Here is a 16,022-nt window from a genome sequence, read left to right on the forward strand (position 1 = left end):
TTAAATGCGCCAGGAATGGAACACGTTCAGCAGCGTCTGCACTTGAATTTCATACACAGACTTCCAAACTTCCCTTACCCGCTGCTAGACAGGTACAAGGCATTTTGGTTGCCCAGAGCATCTCACCTTCGAACCAGGGCACCAGGCACTTGGCACTGTGCACAGATGGCTGACTCCCCCCACCCACCACCCCCATCATGATACGAACGCACATGCTCTCGCCGGCTAATGGGCGGTGAACGACAACCTGTGCTTACACACAGCGAAGGGCTCAGAACTGAAATTCTGAGACAACTTGAGACTAGCGGATGAAGAATGGGAGGGACCCACCAGAATAAAAAACACCGCAAGCCCACCGCCCTCCTGCCGATTCTGACGCACTGCGACCGGATAGGGACGGGCCCACCCGAGCCAGGGGAGGGCTGAAGGACCTTCACACAAGTCTGCAGGACTAAGTCTGTTTTCCTGCTCCCGGTAATCAAGTGGCACGTGCTAAAAGAAACGCCACCCCAGGCACACGGCAGTCTCCTGTCTTCCTCAAGTAGTAGATTTCAGAGAGCAGGTTTGTTTCACTTCGCCAGTTTTAACATTGAAACTTTCAGAAATGTAGGCATCATAGCAGATGTTATTTATACTATGTAAGGTAGTGTTTAAGTTCTCTGTTCTAAAACGATTATCATCCTGGAAGAGATTTAAAGGCGCCTAGGTAGCACAGTGGTTAAGTGCTCTGTTGCTGACTGAGAGGTCAGTGCTTCTAACCCACCAGCCACTCATCTCCAGAAAGATTTACAGCCTTGGACACACTGTAGGTTGGTTCCACTCTACAGGCTCGCTCTGCGTCTGCGTCAACTTAATGGCAATGAGTTTGGTTTGGCTTGAAATTTAAATTGGAAAAATGTCTAACCCCAAAGCAGACATACTTAACAAACTATTCTAATTAACAACCTGTGATATGTAGATGAACAACCATGCTTGCTGAAAGTGAGGAGGAATTTCAGGACGGGCAAATGAAGATCAAAGATTGCAGCCTTTAGTGTGGATTACAACTCAATGAAAAGTAGCTCAAAATCCTCACAACTGGACCAATAGGTAACATCTCATGATAAATGGAGAACAGGTTGAAGCTGTCAACCTGATTTGGTCCTGCTTGGATCCACAATCAATGCTCACGGAAGCAGCAGTCAAAAAATCAAAAGACGAGATGCATCAGGTAACTGCTGCACAAGACCTCTTTAGAGCACTGAAAAGCAAGGATGGGACTTTGAGGATAAGGTGCGCCTGACCCAAGTCATGGTATTTGTCTCACATGCGTGTGAAAGTGGGACTAAGGAAGGCCAAAAAGAATCAAAGTGTTTGAATTGTGGAGCTGGAGAAGAACATTACAAGCACCATGGACCGCTAAAGGACAAGCAAATCTGTCTCGAAAGAAGCATCACCAAAGTGCTGCTTCGAGGCAAGGATGGCGAGCCTTGCACCTTACAAACTTTGGACGTGTTGTCAGGAGAGACCAGTCCCTGGAGAGGGACATCCCGTTTGGTAGAGAGAGGGGCAGCAAGGGAGGGGAAGGCCCTCAAGGAGACCGCCTGATACCGTGACTGGGAAAATGGGCTCGGGCCTAGCAACAGTGGGGGGGGTGGGGGTGGGGGGGTAGGAGTGTCACAGGGCCGGAAAGTGTTTGTTCGGTTGTCCATAAGCTCACTGCGAGCCAGAAACAAGTCAATGGCACCTAGCAACAACAACAACATTCTAATTTCTCGTTTGACTACTTTTCAACATTTAAAACAAAAAAGATTCTGAATTAGGAAATTCCGGTCTCAATAACAGGTGGCTTGGTGGTTTTGAAACTGTTCAGGAATTCTTTTTTGCCAACTTTCATTAGGATCACTTTTCTCACAGGAATTAAAAACAAACAAGCAAACAAACAAAAACTCCACAGCTTCCCAATATCTATTTTCTATCAAAAAGATTTCAGAAATCAATGTTTCCCTACGTTTGGTGAAGGAGTGCCCTGGTTTTGACTGCCCGTGGACTTGGGGGCGTTGTGCAATTAAACCTTGAACTATATGGCAGGCAGGACACCACCTCACTTTCAGCTGTGCTCACTACAGAGGTGACGACTGATAAGGTCACTGGAATATTTAGTAGCGTTACTTTCAAAATAAAATAATTAGGGTAGTGTACCATCATACTTCAGCCTTCCCACATACTTACACATGAAAGCCCTCCCTCCTTCATGCCTGAGGGGAAGAAAACCTTGCCTTATATTAAGGTGTACACGATGTGGGGATCATCAAAGTCAAATGAATTTATGGGTATATCCCAACCAACATTAATTCAATGAATATCTTTCAAGTGCCTGGTAGGGCTTGCCAACTTGCTAATAAAATGTCGCCACTCCGTCTGTCAGGGAGCCCACTTTCCCCTGAATTCTGTGACCATCTTCTTGTACTTCCATCCTGTAAGCCTCTCGGGTGATTGCTGCTTAGGCTTTTGCTGTCAGGCTGTTGTACACTGTCTGCAATGGTGGCCTTGCGAGGTTCAGCCTCAGTGTCTCTCTCTTCTGGACTTTAAATGCCCTTTATCTTGTTTCCTTCAAGGTTAGAAACCGTCTATGCACTAGTGGCTCCTACAGTTATATCACCATCACAGATCCAATCACAGAGTCGCAGGCCCACATATCGCCATCAGCCCCGTATGTAACTTAAATGTTTCCTGGGCATCTATAGGCAGCATGCTGGAGCATGACCACTGAAACATGACCTCAAATCTCTATTTTAAGTCTTGTCTTCTCCACCTTGGGAAATGGTCCCTCCACCCATCCACGATCTCACTGAGAGACCTTGAAGCAATATTTGATTAATGCTCTCTCCCCAACATACACTCTGTCATGAAGTCTCATCAATTCTAATTTGAGAAATGTATCATGGACAGGTCATCTGGCAGGTCAATAACCATATAAAGCCAAATCAGCAACTGGTACTTACACGAAAAGTATGAAAGTTTTATCTAAAGCAATTAAGAATAAGAATCCTATACAATGGATAGGGAGTGGAATCTTCCTGGTGGGAGGCAATGTTAGTCCATGCTCTAAAAAATATAAGCTGGCACCAGTTCTGTTATGGTGCAGACTGGGCAGTGTTTTGTTCTGTTGACCATGTGAGTATTATGAGTAAGAACTGACTCAACGCACTAAAAACAAAAGCTTTTGTTAACGTTTAACCTGCTCTGGGGCAGACAGCCTCATCTTTTTCCACAGAGCAGCTAGTGAATTTGAACAGCAGACCTTGTGGTTAGCAGCCCAACAACATCAGCAAGGCTTCTTTTGTTGACACCAAAAACCAAACTCACTGCCATTGAGTTGATTCTGATTCATCGTGACCCTACAGGACAGAGTCGAGCTGCCCCTGTGGGTTTCTGAGCCTATAATTCGTTATGGGAGTAGAAAGCCTCATCTTTCCCCTGCTGCTTTTACGGTTAGCAGCTCAATGTGTGGCCCACTATGCCACCGGGGATCCCCTCTCTCAACACATGGGGTGTTAATAAAAATTTATGAGTCATTTCCTACCAATTCAATTTATAATGAAAGAATGAAAATTTAAATCAATGACCAGACTAAATTCTCTTACAGTGAGAGATTGCAGGAATATGGAAGATGCCAGCTATTAATTTACCAGTAGGAATACACTACATTGCTGTTTTCTCAAAGGACCATAATGTTGAACTTCAGTCACAGGACTGATGGACTCACATGAAAGAATTAACTAATAACTCACATGACTGTTATATTGACTGTCATGTGAGCTATTAGCTATTTCTTTCACGTGAGCCCTTCTGTCCTCAGAAACCCTATATGCAATTGCTATGAGTAGGAATCTACCTGACTGCGGTGGGCGGGTGGTTTGGTATGTGCCCGTGGTGATGCAATGCAGAGCAATGCCCCAAACTAGGACAATACAGAGACTAATGTCAGGGCATCTGGTTTGTTATCATTCTTTTCCTTAAACAGGAGGGGCCACATGTGTCACTACTCACACCGGCAATTGGCAATTACACAAAGTTGAAGGGCTAAAAAGAAAACAGGCTGTGTGGCAGGGAAACGGACGGATCAACCCTCTGCGGTCCCAGAACTGAAGCACCGAGAAATGACAGGATCTGGACACACCTGCTCGGCTCACACATTGGGATGGGGAGAAGACCTCACGGTGCTCTACACAGACACCACTCTTTGCAAGTTTATGCTGCTTTTGTGGAGATCAAGTAATACATGGAAAAGAATGACAGAGGGTGCTAGCCACAAAGCCAGCCGTTCCAACCCACCATCCAGTCCACAGGAGAAAGATGAGGCTTTCTGTTCCTGTAAAGACTTACTGACAGCTCAGAAACTCTACGGGGGCAGTTCTACTGGTCCTACAGGGTCACTACGAATTGGAATGATCTAGATGACAGTAGTTTAGTTTTTTATTTGGGACAAAGAATGACCATGTCAACGATCCTTCTGGAGTTAAAAAGAAACAAAAAACTATTCTTTTAAAGAAAGTGGGATGTAATTTTCTAATAACACCGACAACCCACTTGTTATGATTTCATGACCATGTAATTTGGGTTTGATCTAGTCCTTAAAGAAGAAGCCCTGGTGGCACAGTGGTTAGGTGTTGGGCTCCTAATTTCCAGACCAACAATTCAAAACCAGCAGCCACTCCATGAGAAAGACAGGGTTTTATATCCTGCGAAGAATGCCAGTCTCGGGAACTCGCAGGGGCAGTTCGACCCTGTCCTACAGGGTTGCCATGAGTTGGCACCGACTTGATGGCAGTGAGCTTATTCCTTAACCATGCTATCGAAAGAAGGGCCAACTTGTCTGGTATTACTGTCTTGGGAGCTTTAAGCAGCCAGAGCAGGTCACTGCCTATGAAGCCACATTTCAAACATGGAAAACGTGCTATCAGTTTTGCAGGGAAGTCACACAATAAACGAAACAGGTTCTCTGACACTCCAGCCAAGCCTCCACTACCACCACGTCAGAGGGGCAGCTTCTCCTCGGCACGACGGTCCCACAGACATCTGGGCGGACTGTGGACGTGCATGAGCGCCCCTGGAAGTCTGGGGTTTGAAAGAAACAACTTTGCCTCACTGGCTTGCAACTTTCCTCCCTTCGTAGGCTGGCCTATCATTCTAGGAAGCAATCAGAACTACTGCTGCTCAAGAACTTGCTCCGTGTTTTGGAAACCCACTAGCTTATGCGTTTGAAGTCTCGAGGCTATGTGGAGCTACAGAAACACGCCACTATCGCTGACCTTGCTGAGCACAGTGGGACCAGAGCAGGCAATCCTGAGGGCAAGACCCGTCTGGTCAACAGAAGCACCTGTACAACAGAAGACAGCAGCAGCAGACAGAGACGGAAAAGAACAGACAGACTGGGCCACAAAACGTTAAAAACAAGGACCCCAAACATACTAAGAATCATTTTTGTAAAAACAAACAAACAAACAACAACAACAACAAAAAAACACCGTGAAAAAAATGAAAAGACGAAGGCAGATTAGAAAAAAGGACTGGTTAAATTATGAAAGATTTACTATCCCTATCTGGTCTCACAAATCAGTAAGAAAGGAATCAAGCAAAAGAAAAGACAATGGATGAAAATACAGAAAAATAACCTTAAAGAAGACATTGTAGATGGATGATAGATGGGGATTTTAAAAATCCTACAAGGATCCCTGGCAATTCTGAGGGTTAGGATTTGGGCTGCTAACCACAGACTGGCAGTTCAAACCCACCAGCTGCTCCCTGGCCGTTTGCCCCTGTAAAGGTTTATAGCCTCAGAGACTCAGAGAAGGTCACTGTGAGTTGAAATCGACTCAAAGACTATAGGTTTGGTTTATACAGTAAGACGAGTGCCTGGGTTGCACATACAGTTCAGTGCCCACTATTAATGAAATGCTGTTGGCTCTCTCTCTCTGTCTCTCTCTCTCACACACACACACACACACACACACACACCCCTCAGAAGAGAAATCTGTGCATTCATTTCTAAAATATCACAGCCTTGGAAACAACAGTGCAGTTCTAATGCACAGACGTTGAGCTGTTATGAATTAGAAGTGACTGGATGGCAATGGGATTGTATTAGTCTGGGTATTTTGGAGAAACAAATCCACAGCAACTCATGGATAAGAGAGAGTTTTATGTAAAGAAAATGTGCATCACGGAAACATCCCAACCCTATGCTGCCCAAGCCCACAAGTCCAACATTAACCCATTAACCCAACACCAGTCCACAAAGTCCTCTATCTCACAAAACAGAGGCAATGATGCCGACTGCAGGAGGAAAGCTCAGTGAACGAACAAGCATCTCAGCACTAGCAGGGATCTCCACACGGCTGCTCCAGCACCCAGGGCTGCATCGGGATAGGTCCATGTGGCTTCTCCTTGGGGATGTCTTGTAGGAAGGCAATCTTACAAGCTGAAGCAGGGAACTGCTAAGGCAGATGCACCCGGTGCAACCATCACAAAGCAAGAGACCCGAGAACTAGAAAGGCGAGGCTCATCCCCCATTTATCCCTCCGCCTTTCAATTAGCCCCACATGTGATTATCGGCCAGGTTGGCACAATTAACTAACTCAGGGATTTTTTATTATTAAAATTGTGATAAAATGTGCAAATTACTAAGGTAATGTGCTTGGTTTCTATGAATGGAAACTTGAAAACTGTAGCATTCAGTGTTACCCAACTCACACTCAATTCAGACTCACAGCAGCCCTATAAGGCTGGGAAGACCGTCCTGTGGGTCTCCAAGACCGTACCACTTTACGGGAGTCGAAAGCCTTGCCTTTCTCCCTCAGAGCTGCTGATGGTTTCAAACTACCGACCTTGCTTGCAGTTAGTAGCCCATGAGTAACTACTGTGCCCAAAGCACGTGGCAGTGTTTCCAAGAGTAGGGTAAAGTCAAAACTTCAGCCTATGCATTTGATCACATGATTGCAAACTCTACCCCAAATGATTGTACCAATTAGGGGGGCAGCTCCCTCACATCCATGCTAATGTTGTCATTCATCAGTTAAATAAAAATTAATAACATGCTCAGCAAAGTACACTTTCTCATCCTATTCACGTTTCTCCTATGATTGAAATACAGCATCCTTTCATAGTTTGCTATTTCTTTTTTCCCCAATGAAGGAATATTTAAACCCTCTGTCCACTGATCTATTGGTACATGCACCGTTTCTCAAGCTGTCAGTTATGGATTACAAATCTATTTTTCTAAGCAGTTTTCTTTTGCTTTTGTTAATTACATGGGCGTTCACATTCTCAGGGAGATGATACCATCTTCCCGTTTGGGACTTTTACATTCTATCTCATGCTTCCAAAACCCAGGAACTAGGTATCTGTGACTCCCAACCTTTCTTTTTACAGAGCGACTGTTCTTTTCTTTCCATTTTCGGGGGTATCCAGCTCTCCACGAGGGCAATTTTATTTGTGAAGCTACCATCAGAACGCTGTGCTAGGAGCTGGTGCTTTCCTCCTCGCACGAGTGTCGTCCCTGTACCAATGAAGCTCCCATCGCCGCCACTGATCTCCCGGTGGGGAAGGGTCATGCCTTTGTGAAGAGTGGCCTGCCTCACATAACCCCACCCACGAAAACCAGGAAGTGGAGCTTTCTCTCTGGGGGCTAATAAATACTGAACTAAAACACTCACAGCTATCAAATCAATTCCGACTCCTAGGGACGCTGTGGGAGAGGGTAGATCGGCCCCTGTGGGTTTCTGGGACCATCAGAGGAATAGAATGCTTCCTCTTTCTCCAGTGGAGCAGCTGGTGGTTTTGAACTGATGATGCCCTCGCTGTTAGCAGCCCAGGGCGTAATCCCACCACCACCAGGACTCCGATAAGGACACACCGAGAGGACCCTCCTTCTCCCTCTTGCTTCTTCCCCCGCACGAGACACAAGGGCACCTTTGCCTGGTCACCTGTAAAGCACACCAAAGCAGAAAATGCAGCAACCGACAGAAAGAGGCAAGAGGCATTTCACATCGCCCACGCGGGAGGTCCTCTATTCACACACATCTTCCTTGTCCTGTTCACACAGAAACCGGAACCTGGCAGACTGGGATCAATGCCACTTCTGACGCCCGAACCTGACAGGGAGGCTTCTCTCTGCCCACCTCTCCCAGGAAACACTGGAATGAGAGCTAAAGGGAGACGAATGCATGCTCACATTAAGTCAGGAAAATAAAAATAATGAAAAGGATCGTGACAGCTTTAACCAAATGTTTCCTCACTGTGGATATGAGAACTGGAGAAAACCACAGCAATAAAAGGCTAGTTGATGGGAATGTGCAATGACTACAGCGCACTACCGAAAGGAGTGAGACAAAACATGTTTCTATCACGATTGAAATATATACAAGAACTTATATATAAAAAGCCTATCTTTCTCCCAAGGAGAGGCTGGTGGTGTTGAACTGCTGACTTTGCAATTGGGCCAAGCATAACCCAATAGACCACAGAGGTCTGTGGGAGAAAGATGTAGCTTTCTACTCCAGTAAAGAGCTACAGTCTCAGAAAACCACAGGGGCCATTCTATGCTGTCCGATAGGGTCTCCCTGAATCAGAATGCCCTCGGTGGCTGCGAGAGTGAGCGCAGTGGCCTTTCTGGACTCTGGTTGACTCTGACATGCTCATGTCACACATTAGACCTCGCTTTATTGCTCTCCACCGAGAATGGCATGTTTCAGACTGCAGGGCGGTGGCAACCCTGCACTGAGCAACTCAATCTGTATCACGCTGACGGAAGCCTGGGTCAATGTCCTGCTGTCCTGTCTCTGGTCTCACTTTGGCAATTTCCACGATACTTCAAAAGTCTTCGTCATGCCCTTGCACACTTAGAAGACTACTGAAAGACCAAAGCAAACGCATGCCGTCAAGTCGATGCCGACTCACAGCGACCCTAACAGGACAGAGTAGAACTGCGCCCCCTCCCCACCCCCGTGATTAACTCTTTACAGGTACAGGAAGCCCTGTCTTTCGGCCTTGGAGCGGATAGTGGCTTCAAACTGCTGACCTTGCAGTTAGCAACTCAACACATAATCACTGCATCACCAAGGAGCTGTTAGCAGACTACAGTACAGTGAAAATACAGCTTTTCTGTGCAGTGGGAACACCTACAACTCACATCCGTGCCTTGACTGCAATGGTTGGGATCCCAGCCCCAGTACCTTGAAGGTGTGCTCACAGAGATCTCAAAGGCATAAAAAACGGTTATGCCATGCAGCCTTAAAAATAAATGGCCAACTATTCACTCTTTCCCCCAATCCTATCCATCTCACTTCTTCGAGGTAATTAAAAAAAAAAAAAAAAGCAAGCAAACAAACAAATTCTCTGCCCATGAATCAATGCCAACGCAGAGTGACCTCATAGGACGGGGCGTAACTGTCCCCGTGGGCCTCTGAGACTGTCACTCTTGATGGGAGTCAGAAACCTCTTCTTTCTACCGGGGAGCGGCTAGTGGTTTTGAAGAGCCGCTCAATGCATAACCACTACCCCATCAGGTTCCCCTTAGGGTCTAGACTGGGCGGCAACTAACGACCAGGCCTTTGTAGTGAGAGTCTAAAGGGAGTCCCTTTAAAACCCTTTATCATCAAGTGGATTGCAACTCAGGAACCCTAGGGCAGAGAAGAAGAAACACTGTGATTTAAAGACCCATTTTATGGTCGCAGTGAACCTCGTGACAACAGTCCTTCCCTCTACTACCATAAAATGGGTCTTTAAAAGCACCAGGTCTCCTCTTCTCCACCCTTGGGGTGGCCCTGAGTTGGAATCGCCTTGGTGATCACAGGCTTCCTTCAGACTCTCACAACAGAGGCACCACAGCTGGGAGTGGCCTCCCAGCCAGGCCGGCTCAGGTGACCCCATGTGTCCCACAGCAAGGCCTTGCCCTGGCCCACAGGCTGCCTTGGCTGCCTTCCGACAGAAGCAAGTCACCAGGCCTTGACTCCCCCATGATCACAGGGTGGGTGCGGACCACCAACCTGTGAGTTAACAGTCAAGGGTGAACCATGTCTGTGTTCTTTAGAGGGGTCCATTAAATGATACTCTTTATGATTTTTAAAATATGGATCCATCTTCTTAAACTTTGTTCTGTGATGGAAAAGATTTCAAGGGCTTCCAAATGTTTGTGAAAAACATGGAAGACCATGGCAGTTTTTCATGAGCTTTTTTAAGGCTCCCTCATATAATAAAACATTTGCCATTGCAATCATCTGTGTACAATTCAGCGGTATCAGGTTCGCCATACCACATAACTTTCACCACTATTCATTTCAAAATTTTTCCATCGCCTTTTTCTTTAAAGAGTTTTATCGGCATATCCTTCACATATCATGCAATGTAATCGTTCAATTATATTAAAAACATATGTGCAATCCTCACCACAATCAATTTCAGAACATTTTCTTATCTTACGCGTTGTAAGTTCCCCATCCGCCGCCCCCCCGCCCCCCAACACACATCCTCCCCTGCCATGCCCCTAGGAAATTGTCAATCTAGTTACTGTCTCTATAGATCTACCAAGCCTGGATTTCATATACTGAAAATCATACACAACACATACAGGAAGCAAACAAATACACAAGAGAGAAAACCAACAACAATGACTAGACCAAACATAGAAAAACCTCCTTCAAAAAGCAGAAATACTAAAAGCTGAAACAACTTTCACATTTTCCATCACCTTTCACAGAAACTTAGTGTGCACGACGCAAAATCTCTCTCCATCTCCCCTTTCAACCGGCCGCCCACTCAAAACCCCTAATGACTTTGGTATCTATACCCTTGTTTACTCTGGATACTTCACGTACGTAGGATCACGAGGTGCCTGTCCTTTTGGGTCTGATTTATGTTATTCACCTTAAAGTATTCACCTATGTTATGAACACGGATCAGAACTTCATTCTCTCTTGATGGCTGAATAATTTTCTGTTTTATGTCAACACGGGGCCCAGGTGGCACTCTGGGCGAGGTGCCGGGCTGCGGCCTGCAGTCCAAACCCAGCAGCAACTTTGAGAAAGATGAGGCGGTAAAGATGTTTAGTGTGGCAGACCTTGCAGAGGGAGCTGCTCGGAGTCGGAATGGACTCAATAGCAGTGGGTTTTGCTTCGGTTTGTTGCATGTACCACATCTGACTGACCCATTTGTCTGTGGAGACATACTTGCTCTGTCCACCGTTGGGCTACGGTGAATAGTGCTGCATAAGTGCTAGTGCACAGGGTCTCTCTGAGTCTCTGCTTTCAGCATATGATCTACACCTAGGAGTGGAACCGCCGGGTCACACGCTTATTTAAATTTAAATTTCCAGAGGGACCATCATACTTAAACAATAACTGTTTGCTATTTGTTTTGTACAACATTGTGTTTGTGTTCCATCCATGTCAATATGAGCAGTTTTGTTTTCTATGCTGCAGTGTTTCACGTATGACTACATTCTGCATTTCCCAGTTGAACTTTAGGTTGTGTCCAATATTTAGCTCTTGCTAGCAATGTGTTGTGTACAGCCCAGAGCCTGTCATCTTGTGTGGGGGGACAGGGCTTTCTCTAGAATTTTACTTCCAAGTGGTATTTCTGGATTTCAGTGGAGTTCTTAGAGTACTGTAAACTTCCCAATTTAACTTGTTGCTTACACTCCCTTTTTCTGCTCGCAGTGGGCAAAGTAAAATGTCATAAGAGATATGTAACTGCCTCTTTCTTCTTCCCAGACATACCACAGCTAACTCCTACCCTCGGGCAAGAGGCCCCTTGGGCTCAAGGACTGCCTGGAGGAGAAAGTGGCAGCCCGACCTTCAAACCCAAGTCAAAAAACACCATTACCGGAGAGTACCCCAGCAGCAGCAGACCAAGAGATTTCTGGAGAGTGCAATGTAGATGGGGCTTCATCTCCCCACCGTCCCATCCATGATCTTTCATATTATGTAGGCTGTCATCCCAAAACGGATGCTCCAAAAAACCCCTGAAATCCACTCAAAGAAAACACTTCTTCCCCTCTCTGACCTCCATCAGCCTGGTTTAACTCTCCTCGTATACAGTCATCGTCCCACCCCAAACGACACATGGGGAACTCCCTTTCTCGACCTGTCCCCACACAAAGGACACATCGGGAATTCCCTTTCTCGACCGGTCCCCACACAAAGGACACATCGGGAATTCCCTTTCTCTACCTGCCAAAGCCTTGCTCCTCTTTCCCAGCTTTGACAGAACATAGACAACTAACAGCAGACCTGGGCAGGCTTCACTGCATAGTTTTTGTCACATGGATCCACTGTCCTTAAAATGCCATGAGTTTAATAAGGCCAGAGATCCCATCTAGGGAGGAATGTAGTCTCTCTCAGGCCAATCTCAATATATCAGTCATTTTAACAGACAAGTGCACCTGAGGGAGAAAAATGTGAACAGGTTTATAGCATTACTCCTCTTCATGGGAGCCATACTGTCTCTTTTTCCCCAAATATAATTATAATATGGACATCTGTCTTGCAGTGTCCCAAAATGTAGACCTAGCGAACGACCGGCATGAAAAAGGGCTGAGCTCTAGAAAAAGAAATTCTAGAATCTGTAATCCCCGCTGTGAAACAAAGGCTAAGGTCGGCATTAAGCCATCAGAAAGCACAACGTTGCGTAAAACAAGAGGAAAATCACGATATACCAAGATGGAAGCCCTCGCTCAACTATCAAAGTGCCTGCTTGTGTGCAGGTTTGCTTGAATGTCGTAAACACAATTGCAGCAAAAGCCGAGCTGAATTACCTGCGTGAGCAGAGAGAGGTGAGTGCGGCCGGGGCAAGGCCGGTGACTGCCCATTGCCGATCAAACTTTTCCGGTTGCTTGTGCGGCAACTGTAGAAAAGAAAGGAAAGACAAAGCGTCACGTTCAAAGCTGACAGCGATAACATGGCAGCACAGGCACCGCCAGGGCAGGCTGTGCTTCAGAGTCTGGCGCAGCTCCCACAAGTGAATGTGCGCTTGCTCGGTCTACTAAGGAAGGCCACCCCCAGAACACTAGAAAATAAAACGTATTCACGTGGCAGAACGTCAGCAGTGTGTCTAACCCCCCGTGACGCTCTGACCACACGCCTTCCTCCAGCCCTTGGCTGCAAACACGTGACGTGCCAGACACCCAAGAAATAAATTAGGGATTCAAATCAGTAAACCACAGGTAGCATCTTTGTTGACATGAAATTTCTAATACGAAATTACATGCAATGGAGCGCAATGACATTAATCTTACAATGATGCACTAATTAAAAATCTAATTATTTAGACAAATTTCATACTTGTGTCTTTTGTCAACCGAACAGCTGATGCCCAAGATAAATGTATTTCGCTACTCATTTGTTTTCCATTTGATGTGTCACATTCAAATTCCCTGTTCAGGTAAATGTTGTGCAATCATAAAAACAGGTTTCGGTTGGTATAAATGTAACAGGCCTTCAATCTCCTGGTTGAAATACTCTGGATTTTTAAAATTCATGTAGTTGAATGTCCTTGAGTCCATTCTTAAACCCAGACAAGTATAAACAGTATTGCTACGAAACTTTCATTAGACCAAAATGTCAAAATGTGAAATCTTGTTTCTTGCTATCGCCTCCAGCTAGGGCTGGACATTTCTGAGTGTACGATTGCCATCTCTGCAAGCCTTCCCCGACGGTTTACGCCACCCCAAAACAGCAGGCCGCCTCCTTGAGGGACCCGAGGGAGGTTCCTGTGAAAGGGTCTTTGAGGTTTGAGCACAGAAAGAAGTCTCAGGAGGCAAGATCAGGGCTGTGGGCTTGACAGAGCAAGGTTTCCCAAGGAAACCCTCCTCTCACAACGCTCGCTCCCCTCCAAGGACGAGCAGGTGCCTAGTGGTGATGGCACCACAATAACTCCTTGGGGCAACTTTCCGGGCCTCTTTCTCACCAGCGCAGTTCCCAATCTTCTTAACACGTTGTCCTAAGAAGCCCTAGTGATGATTAAAACATTGTCCTAATAGTCCTCTGGGAAAATCTATCAAGATGATCCCTTTGGAGTACTCTTGCCCTCCCACCCCCAAAAAAACCCCACTTGCCATAATTTTCTGAGCTGACTTCTCTTGCCGTGAACTTAACTGACCCAGCAGATCCTCTTGGAAGCCACTGTTTTGATTGGACCTTGCTCGCGGGATCATATTAGTGTGCCCAAGAGTAGTTCCTGGTTATGATTGGTTCTATGGAACTATCTGCTTCTGCCCTGCTTAAAGAACTGATGTAAACTGCTCGAGCTGGCTCGTCTTTTCATAACATTTCCGGCACCCATACAGCAAACCAAAAGCTGGCTGAGGTCAAGCTGTTGGTGAAAAACTGAAAACGCTAAACCCTGTGAGATCCCAACTTCAGCAGCTATAACATCGACGATAATTCCACCGTCTCCTTCCACCGGTTTCTGGACTTCAGCCACAGACCAGGTGGATGGTCTTTGCTCTCTTGGCTTATCTTTGAGGTCTTCCCAGACTTCCTGAAAACACTCGATCCATCTAAACACTGCTGTTTCATATGGGACAGCATTCCTGTCAACTTGCTGCCAAGCTTCCAAGATTTAGGAATGTGTCCACTAGAGTTTTGTTAACGATTCCTTATCCTTGACCTCAAAGTTGTCCGTGGCACAAAAGGTGACCAAGGCAAGTGTTTCACTAAGGAAACTTGTCTGCAGCCATCTACTGATGACAGAAACACAACCATGGTTTGTTCAACGTAAACCTGGCCAAACATGGGTCAAAACTTTACGAGCAATGCTTCTTTTTACGTATCCTTTAGAGCAGAACTACAGATTGCGAGGTCCCGAGCCATGGAATGAATCGCTACATAGAAGTGCATGGCGAGTAACTCTTCTTGATTATGCTAAATAGAAAGTCTTAAAATTGCGAATTCAATTCCCAACTCTGCTGCATAAATTTCAGAGAGTAAGACAAATATGAAACTGTCTGAGAGTGAAGAGATATATTATCTCATTTGGTTTTCTTCAATATTGACTGGCATTACATTCACTGTAATAGAAAAGTGTGCTCAAACCAGCATATTACCTCACTGAACCCACCGTAAGTTTCTGGGCAATGTGATGATTTCATTTTCTTACACTATGGACACCCCCTCATCCTTCATTGATCACTGTAATAGTTAATTCAGAACAGATTTCTGTTTTACAAGGTGCCTTTAAAAGATTTGGGGGGGGGGGAACGGAAAGACAATTTTTTTCCAGGAATGTATTAAAGTCTCGTGGTATTAAGTTTCTGAAACAGGGATTTTCATCTGACTGCACAATTCTACATAGCGTATAATGGGCAGACACAGAAAGGAGCATCAAGAAATTCATGGGCATATGGTGTGACCTTTTAAAATTATCCGTGAACTTGTTGAAGCCCCTTTGTGTTTGGGGTTTACAGAATATTTGAAAAGGGCATTCCCAAATATTCGATGACTACATTTCATTACTTGATTTCCTGCTGGAGAAGAATATTGACAGTATCACGAGTTACCAAAAGAACAAACAAATCTGTTGGAAGAAGTACAGCCAGAGTGCTCCTTAGAAGCCAGAGTGGAGACTTTATCACTCGGACTTCGGACATGCTGTCAGGAAAGACCTATCCATGGAGAAGGACTTCATGCTTGGGAAAGTAGAGGGGCAATGGAAACGAGGATGGCCCTAGGGGAGATAGACTGGCACACTGGCTTCAACAAGGGCTCAAACACAATCAAAATGTTAGGGTGGCACAGACAGGGCAGTGTTTCATGCGGTTGTACACATAGTTGCTATAGCAGTCGGAACGGACTCGACAGCACCTGTCAAGAACGACAACATTTCAAAACCAAGCCTGGCTTTCTTCCCCAGCAGTATTGACTTGGGAGCCAACCTTTTCTATTAGATGTTTGTTGCTTATTATCATTTGTCAACATCCTATATTTATAATTTTTTAAGGTCAGGCTGCATAATTTTATTTTCCTTAGTGGAGCAATCAACATCCA

The 16,022-nt window shown here is 45.6% G+C and overlaps 1 long non-coding RNA gene across 1 annotated transcript in view; it reads right to left on the reverse strand.

Moving 5' to 3' along the window:
• Window positions 1–12,789: 12,789 nt before the first annotated feature.
• The window catches only part of LOC123521074, a 130,346-nt gene continuing 127,113 nt past the window's right edge, over window positions 12,790–16,022 (reverse strand). Inside the window, exon 3 of the long non-coding RNA XR_006679564.1 lies at window positions 12,790–12,882. This is a non-coding gene — a long non-coding RNA (uncharacterized LOC123521074). The remainder of the gene's footprint in view (window positions 12,883–16,022) is intronic.

This window comes from Echinops telfairi, unplaced genomic scaffold (genome assembly GCF_000313985.2).
Source record: "Echinops telfairi isolate 266 unplaced genomic scaffold, ASM31398v2 ScPeMD7_7469;HRSCAF=8507_1, whole genome shotgun sequence".
Classification (NCBI taxonomy): domain Eukaryota; kingdom Metazoa; phylum Chordata; class Mammalia; order Afrosoricida; family Tenrecidae; genus Echinops; species Echinops telfairi.